The 9,677-nt window shown below is 37.7% G+C and overlaps 1 protein-coding gene across 1 annotated transcript in view; it reads left to right on the top strand.

Moving 5' to 3' along the window:
- The first annotated feature begins 238 nt into the window (after positions 1-238).
- Positions 239-9,677, top strand: part of LOC145395835 (uncharacterized) — a 216,318-nt gene continuing 206,879 nt past the window's right edge. The window contains exon 1 of the mRNA XM_080269366.1: positions 239-269. The gene's annotated coding sequence lies outside the window, so the exon portion shown is untranslated. The remainder of the gene's footprint in view (positions 270-9,677) is intronic.

The following is a 9,677-nucleotide window of genomic DNA, read 5'->3' as shown; positions in this document are numbered from 1 at the left end:
GAATAATAACAACAATGATCAGTTCTCTTGGGAGGCAATTACTGTTATTTCTACGGTAAGTTTGGTGTTTTTGTTCTCGTCACATCGTTTATTCACCCCGGAAAACAAAATGTCAACCCAAGCAAAATGCGGCAGAGCAGAGCATGTTCTGCGTCGTCGCTCTGTGCCTGGCGCTGATGTATAAAAGTGAGATGATCGAGAAGACACTCAGTAGGGAAGGTATCCGAGTGAAGGAAGTTTCTGCTGTTTGGAAACCTTACGAAGACAAGGTAGGCCCTGCCATGCCCTTAAAGAGGTGTGTTAATACTTCGTGTTGTGATTTTTTTAGTTCCAACATCTCTCTCTCTCTCTCTCTCTCTCTCTCTCTCTCTCTCTCTCTCTCTCTCTCTCTCTCTCACACACACACACACACACACACACACACACACACACACACACACACACATTGAAATAACGGTTGGCTTCATCCTGGATTTTACACTACGTCGCCAAAATTACTGGTGTAATCTTTCTGCTGTCGTGTAACTGGCTATGTAAGCCATGAGGATAAATATAAATGACCGGAAGCGAACCTATTACGTTATTAACGAACCTAGTTAGTTCATCATTAACATATTACCAAATACATACACAATAATCCAGTCTGCAGTGGGGGGTTCATGTCCGCCTTACGGACGGGTATTATTGTCACTCGGTTTTTCTGCTTGTTTGTTTGTTTGTCTGTCTGTCTGTCTGTCTGTCTGTTAACAATTTTACGCGAAAACTACCAGTGCGATTTTGGCTAAAATTACAGGGATGATGGGCTATGACCTTCTGATCACCTGATTAAATTTTGGGCCAAGGCCCAGGCTGTAGGTTCCCCAGATATAAAATGTATATTTCGTCTTTTCGACATAACTCCTTTCAAATTCGTCATATCGAGATGAAACCAAATCCTAAAGATGCATCTTTCAAATCTACGTCTTATAACAGGGGTGGTCACCCCCCAGTTAGCGATAGGGGGGGGTTCAGTGTCAGGTGTGTCGGGTCTAAAATTTCAAATGGGCATAAAATAGTAAGTTTTCACTCGATTTACTCCAGATTTGATATGTGACATCTTTGACTAGATACCCTGTTGTGTTTATACGTCAGCACTAAAATGACTGGCGGGGACGGGTTTTCTGTGCCCGGCACCACATCTTGTTTTTTCATGTTTATTCCTTGACCATAAGCTTCAAATTTCTAGTTAAACACCGTTGATTGTTATACCGTTTACTCTAGTCACATCATCTTTCTCTCTGGCTACAGATCGTTGACCACGACTCTCAACTCTCTCTCCTCCCCAGATATCAGTCTAGTCCAATCCGTTTTGCTCCCTACCCACCCCACCTCCTTGTAGTGCGAGACTCTGTACTTCGAAGCCCCTGCCTTTTCCACACCATCATTCCATCTCCTCTTTGGTATCCCTGTTCCGTCGTTGCCTCTATCTCCAATTTTCTTATTTCTTTGGTAGTCTCTCATCACCCTTCTCACAAGGCCCCTGTCAGCCAGAGGCCTGTATTATTGTCGGTTAAGGAAGCTCCCTAACACTTTTGTCTTAGTAATGTAATTTTGGATATGGCTATTTAATATTAATTCCTACGTTATTTATGATGAATGCCGTGTTATTTCAGTGATTTAAATGACCTATAAGATGATTATGAAGAGTAATATGCAAAATAAAGCGTTTAGATGAGGTGTTAGGGAGCTTCCTTAAACGACAGGAAAACGGGCTATAGTGTTATAGGGAAAGAAATGGCACCATGAATGTTGACTATTCCAGTTCTATACAACTGTACTAATATGCATGAAGGAATGAAACTAACCATTACTAAATACATTAAAAATATGGGCAGAAGAACAAGAGAAGAGTGTATTGATTGATTAGTGTTACTAACCCAGTTTTGATGGAGACTGCTTCTAACATAATCACTACGAGGGTTTTGATTATCATGAATAACGTCGAGTGAAGGTACAGGGAATACAAGTACAGAAAACACCATATTACTGAAGGATCGAATATAAAAGCAAGCAGCAACCAAAAGTCAGAAGAGCGATGTCCTTCATATCTGCGAAAACAATAGTGATGTATTATTACTGAGAACCTATCCAAGACAGGACTGGACTCGATGAAAGGAAAACCCTTAGAGTACAACATGTTTTGTAAGGCAGATATTACCCATACACGACATCCGTACACTGCACAGGGAACAATACGGATCCTGTATAGAGTCGGTCATTGTAAAAAATATAAAGGAATACCAAACATCCACATCCCCAGTACCCACAATCTCTTTAAAGTCCAGTTTGCAAGAGCAGTAATGTTACCTTTCCCAGAGACAGCACAACATTGAGAACATTTATCAGAATTGATTAATAAAATAAGGAGAATGAGATTATGATTCGCTTAGTAGTCAGTCCATTAATGGTAAGGGGATAGTCATTTATGTGACTTTGGACACAGACTAAACAGTGCATACGACACTTTGGCAGAGAGAAACACACCATCACATGTTATATCTTGGATATTAGTACTGAGTCATCTATACGTAAACATTAAACTTCAATGTGATGGAATTAACGAGGGTATATTACATGACGTGCCGGTTACTCCTTTGAAAGTTTAGTAAACAGTCATAAAGAAATGCAACTCCTTAACTTATTCCGCGATCCAGCTGGGACTTATCTCACGATCTTACCATCAGGAATCCACTCCTCTCTCATACTATAATTAACCTTAAAAAAAATATATACAGTATATATATATATATATATATATATATATTTATATATATATATATATATATATATATATATATATATATATATATACAGTATATATATATATATATATATATATATATATATATATATATATATATATATATATATATATATATATACATACAGTACATTACCTTACATGTTTTTCCCCCCTTCCTTAACGCCCAAATGAAGTTTTATCACTTATTTACTGCGACATGTCGACCAGACTTCCTTTCCTGTCATAGGTTGCGCTAAATTTACGACTCACGCATATGAGGTCTTCACGATCATTATAAAAAAAAAAATCACCATCATCATCGCTTTAATAAATGATGCGGGAAGTTACAAGAAACAGTAAGAGAAATTATAAGAAATCATGAAGCTGTAACTTGCAATACTTTGGTGATAGAAACTCCGTGTACAAACAGCTAGATAAGGAGTTTATTACAAGCTCACCGATATTCTGTTATTCATTTCACAGGTCAAACGACCCACACACAACTGGACTTTAAAATGCATGTGAAATAAAGCTATGCCGTCGACTGCCATGTAACACGTGGATACAACCCTTACTGGACTTGGCAGCCGACGGTGTGGCTCCATGCCACAAGCAGAACAAGGTAGACGAAGAAACCAAGATTAACAGATGAAATTATTAATATTAAGTTTTTTTTCTATATTTACGTATATCGGCGACCATTCATATTGTCTAACTGCCTGCTGCCTAGGACTCGAAACACGAGAAATTGGGCTGCAAAATATTCATCACCTGGCCAACGCCTCATACGAAACTAAAAAAAAAAAATTGTTAACCTAACCTTGCGATTCCTAGCACCTCCATTCACCTTGTGACTCTTAATACAAAACCATTCGAAAATATTGTTAGATTTTTCATGCCAGCTGGTGGTGCATTTGTCAGTACGTTCAGCTCACAGTTAGGAGAACCTGAATTTGTTTTTTAGCATTGTATTGGGGGAAGCAGCCTAGGTATATAGATAGATAGATTAGGGCTCTGGATGTAAATTGATACTGCGGGTCATATCTTGTGGGGAAGCTGAGCTGGAGAAAAAATATGTCTGCCTTAATCATCCTCGAGCTTTAACAGGACTACATCTATAGCTCTCATTCTCGTCGGTTAAGAAAGCCCACTAACACCTCTTCCTTAGCGATTTATTTTAGGAGTCGGCTGGATAGTATCATTTTATATGAGGTTGGTTTTGTGTATGATAGTTTTTAAATAATGTCTCTCTCTCTCTCTCTCTCTCTCTCTCTCTCTCTCTCTCTCTCTCTCTCTCTCTCTCTCTCTCTCTATATATATATATATATATATATATATATATATATATATATATATATATACATATATACATATATATATATATATATATATATATATATATATATATATATATATATATATATATATATATATCTATATATATATATATATATATATATATATATATATATAATCTATCTATCTCTATCTATCTATCTATCTATCTCTCTCTCTCTCTCTCTCTCTCTCTCTCTCTCTCTCTCTCTCTCTCTGTATATATATATATATATATATATATAAGGGGAAAAACTAACAAATGTTTGCTCAGTTGCATGGGCCTCATTCTCATTCACTAACCATTCATAATCGCGTAATCCTGACTCCACCTCACAGATATTAACATCCACACTTACGCGCTTTTCCATACGTCCCTCTTCAACGAAGACATACCTCTCGCCTGATGGCTCGAGAATCTCGAAGTTTGCCAATTCGTATGGGTCGTCCTCTAAGACTGGCTCCATTTAACTACTGCAAACAGTGTAAGTAAGCCATTATATACACCGATTGGTTGTAATGCTCATCATTTTCTGTAAATTTGCCATCTATCTCATTAATTTTTTTCACTTTGAAGTTCATGTTCATATTATTTTGGAAAATGACTCAGGCAGTTGCGCCGCAAGTTTTTATTTCAGTTAATCATTTTTTTTTTTTTTTTTAACAGAACACTGTCAACCTTTTACTGTCCCAGTGTGCTGAACATTGTGCTTGGGAAGGATAGTTCTTACTCTACCGTCCTTCGTCTACCTGCTCATAACTGATAAGCTTATTTCTTATCACGTCAGTGAACTGCACGTTACTCAGCGACCCTCAAGGAAGGGATTATTTCTTCCTGAGCAGTACAGGAATTAAGAGCATTAAGAACAATACCACAGCACCATTTTCACACACTGCGTTTCATCTGAAGCCCACCATCCTCGTTTCGAGTGATACGGAGAAAGCTGGGGCATTTTTGTTTAACCAGGAAGTGGAGTCACCCAGTCATATACTGTAGGTGCCACCGCATGAAGGCGTCTCTGTGAAGAACCTCGGTACAAATAGGAAAGGAAACTTTATCCCTTAGTAGAATATGACACTTTCTAAGAAAGTGGAATATATTTCCCCTATTCTCGTCGAGGATCAGAGGCGAGACTTAGGATAAAAGCTGACGATTTGTTGTTCGCCATGACACAAATCTGTTTCTGCAGGAAGAAATGCGGGCATAGGGAGGTTGTGTACTCACATTTCCTTGTCATTCAGCAAAGAGTAGGTAATAATGGTATTGCTACCTCTATAGTAATTATGCATAGTATATAAATAACCTTTAATTTAAGGTAAGTTGCGGGAACTAGTCCAGTGATGGGGTTACTTAGTCTAGGTTAAGGCACACTCAGATCTTGTAAACTAGAACACTAAAATGAGGTACTCTGCATGAGCATAAACAAATGAGTATATGCATACACCATACTGTATATACTGTACTGTATTAGCTGCAACCCTTGGCGCATGTGAACGTAAATCTGGTGGACTGTAGACTAATGATTTTACACTTTAGTCTACCATCTTCCAACTGTAAGACTGAGAGGGAGTTGATGGATATTTGTTCCGTGTGTGTGTGTGTGTGTGTTCTTACCTAATTGTTCTTACCTAATTGTATCTTTACAGGAATGAGTCAATCCCGTACTGTCCCGTGTCTAAATCCATATTAATCGTACATATCCTTAAATTTATGAATTGTTTTGGCACACACTATTTCATTCAGTAATGCATTCCAATTATCAATTGCTCTGTTTGGGAAACTGAATTTCCTTACGTCTTTATCACCTCTCTTCTTATGCGTTTTTTTGCATTGTCCTCTTCCTGATGCTTTCCCATATGTTAAGTAATCATTTATGTCTATTTTCTCTTTCCATGATATGCATTTATATAGCATTATCATGTCACCTCTTTTCCTTCTCTCCTGTAGTGTTGGTAGATTCAGTTTATTTAGTCTTTCTTCGTAGCTTAGATCCCTTAAGCTTGGTATCCATCTTGTAGCGGCCCTTTGAACTTTTTCGATCTTGTCTATGTGTTTTTTGAGATGAGGACTCCAGACTACTGATGCATATTCCAGGGATGGCCTGATGAATGATATTATCCTTCTTAGCATGTCTTCATTTATGTATGTGAATGCTATTCTCATATTTGCAAGCAGTGTATACATGTTCCTTACCTTCTCGCTGATGTGGTCAGCCGGAGATAGTCTGTTACTGATAATCACACGAAGGTCCTTCTCTTTTTCTGATGTGTGTAGGGTTTTATTTCCTAACGTATAATCCCAATCAGGTCTTTTTCCACTTTTACCAAACTTACGTGTCAGGTGGGGTTGGTGGAGGATTAGTGCCCCTCACTGTAAAACAATTAACTCTAAGCCCTTGGCCACCCCGGTTGGGATACATGGCGTCTGGCTATGAATGAACCAAACTTGATTACATGACACTTGTCCACATTGAATTCCATTTGCCATGTATTACTCCATTCATGATGTTTATTTAATTCTTCTTGTAGCTCTTTACAAGAGTCTGTGTTAGTAATTCTCCTTTGTATTTTTGCATCATCTGCAAACATATTTAGATAGCTTTCATTTCCAGTGTTACTGTCTATATCATTTATATACACTAAAAACATGATTGGTGCCAGCACTGAGCCCTGTGGTACTCCACTAGTCACTTTTTTCCATGATGAGTAGTTTCCCCTTAGTACTGTTCTCATTTCTCTTTTTATGAGAAAATCTTGCATCCAACAAAACAGTTTGCCTCGAATTCCTCCTTGATGGTACAGTTTCCATAAAAGTCTTTGGTGTGGTACTGTGTCAAATCCTTTCTTGAAATCTAAATAGATACTGTCCACCCATCCTTCTCTTTCCTGTATTGTGTCTGTTACTCTGTCATAGTAGCTCAACAGATTAGTAACACATGATTTTCCTTTTCTGAAACTAAACTGTCTTTCTGTTATCATATTGTATTCTTCTAGATGATTTACTCAAGCTTTTTTTATAAGCTTTTCTAATACCTTGCTTACAACACTGGTCAGTGATACTGGTCGGTAGTTGAGTGGATTTTGTCTATTTCCTTTCTTGAATAAGGGGACAATATTTGCTTTCTTCCAAATATCAGGTAGTTTACCTTGACTCAAGGATTTATTGAAAATTAAAAATAATGGTTTACTTAACTCCTTTGTACATTCTCGTAGCACCCAACATGAAATTTCATCAGGACCATTTGCTTTTCCTCTGTCTAATTTACTTAACTCCTCCTGTATTACTTCTTCTGATATTTGTATATCTGGTAGTATGTGTGGACATTCATGTTCCACAGTCCCTCCCAAAATTTTTTTCTTCTGTAAAAACTAATTGGAAATTCTTATTTAGTGCTTCACAGATATCTTTCTCTTGTGTATAGGTGATTCCCTCGTCCGTAATGGATTGTATTATATCTTTTACTTTGATTTTGCTTCTGATGTAGCTGTAAAATAGCTTCGGTTGATCACTACTTTTATTTATTATATCCTCCTCAAACTGTTTTTGGGCTTCCCTCCTTATTCTTGTATAATCGTTTCTTGCCTGTTTGTAATTATTATATGCCCTTTCACTCTTGTGTCTTCTGTATCTATTCCACAACAAATCTCCTCTTTCTTTTGATTTTTTACATTCTGTATTGAACCATTTCTGTATTTCCTTATCTGCTTCTTTGTGCTGTGCAATGTACTTCTGGACTCGTATTTCATAAAATTCACAGAATTTTTTATATACAGCATTTAAATCTTGTCCTCTAAGCTCATTCTCCCAATCAACTTCTAAGAAATAATTCTTTAGGTCATGATAATTTCCCTTTTTATAGTTTAGACTCTTTTTGTAACTTTCATTGCTGTTAACTATGTCATAAGCTATCCTGAAGTTGCAATTTAGTACTGCATGATCGCTTTTGCCGAATGGAGGGTGAGATATTGCCGAATGGAGGGTGAGATATTAAACTGTCAATATCATTTTCTTGCCTAGTAAATATTAGATCTAGCACTGAAGGTACATCGAGTCCTCTTTTTCTGGTGGTTTCCCTCACATGTTGCGTTAGGAAAAACTCTTGCACGAGATGCAGGAGATTTTGGTCCCAACAGCTTTCTTGGCTAATTATATCTAGAGTATTCCAATTTATATTTATACTAAAAACTCCAGTTAGTATAATTCTTTCCGATTTTGTAAGGAAAAAAGTACCTGTGAGATGATCCTATGATCTTTGTTGCAAATAGAAGAGATATGCCACGAGCAGGATTGTGAGTTGTAAATTGCCTTCAGTAATCTTGCGAAAGTATTTGACAGTGTCAGCAGAGAATTTTAATGGAATGATGTATCAAAATTTGGAGTTCAAAACAAATATTTTTTACCATCCAGAAAAGTCTGCATGACAACATGAATGTTCGTGTATCCATAGATGGGAGCAAATCCGAACCCTTCAACGTGGACATGGGGTTAAAGCAAGGATGTGTCTTGGCGTCTGTCATTTTTAACATCTATCTCACAGCAGTCACCCTTTTATATCACAAACAAATGAATAATATGATTTAACAAAAATCCAGTTCCGTTTAGACAGTAACTTATTTAATCTCAGGCATCTTCATGCACAGTCAAAGACTGAATTTACTTTTTTTCTAGAGCTGATAATTGAACTATCCTTGCATATACCCCAGAAGCCCTACAACAGAGTTTTGCCATCGTTTATAATACATACCATGCAATGGGCCTTTGGATAAATGTCAGTAAAACAGAAAAAATTCTCAGAAAAACAGCCAAGCAGAGCCTCATGCATTTCAGATAAATGGCTAATGTGTAAAACAGGTGAAAAATTTTACCTGCCTTGGAAGTATACTCACGGATAAACCTAACATTGATGTAGAAGTCATTACAATAATATACCACGTCTCAGCTTTTTCCTGGCTGTCTCAGACCGAATGTCTTTGACTACACCAACCTGAGAATTGAAACAAAAGTATCAGTATACTGTACAAAGCTGTATGCCTGTCCACCCTCTTATATGGAGCTGAATCCTGGACTAGTTACCATCTTCATATCAAATAGCTGGAGTCGTTTCACATCCGATACTTACATTGCATCCAAGAATTCAGATGGGAGGATAAAGCCCCTCAATTACAAATTCGCAAGTGAGCAAAGTCATCCTGCATAGAGACCAGGCTGGCTGAAAAACATCTGAGATGAGTCAGATACGTGTTCTGCATGCCAGGGCATCACTTCCTAGCCACGTTCTGTATGGCCAACACCCTGCAGCACGGCGCAACCCAGGGGGACAGAAGAGATATAAAGATCACATAGGGACAACTCTGAAGAAATGCAACATCATACCGAAGGATCTTGAAACCAATACCTTGGAGCAAGTAAAATGGCGAGCCGTCTGCAGCAAAGGAACCATTTATCTTGAAGAAGCTATGGAACTTTGCCAGGGAAGATCATAGACAGTGGAGGCACAACCAAACCAGAGTTTTCCCACCTAAGCAGGATATGATATGCCGACTGAGGGGTAAAGTTTGT

The sequence above is a fragment of the Coenobita brevimanus genome, chromosome 33 (assembly GCF_032717465.1).
Source record: "Coenobita brevimanus isolate Jiangsu-jjx chromosome 33, ASM3271746v2, whole genome shotgun sequence".
Lineage (NCBI taxonomy): Eukaryota > Metazoa > Arthropoda > Malacostraca > Decapoda > Coenobitidae > Coenobita > Coenobita brevimanus.
This window is presented reverse-complemented; position numbering and strand designations above follow the sequence as displayed.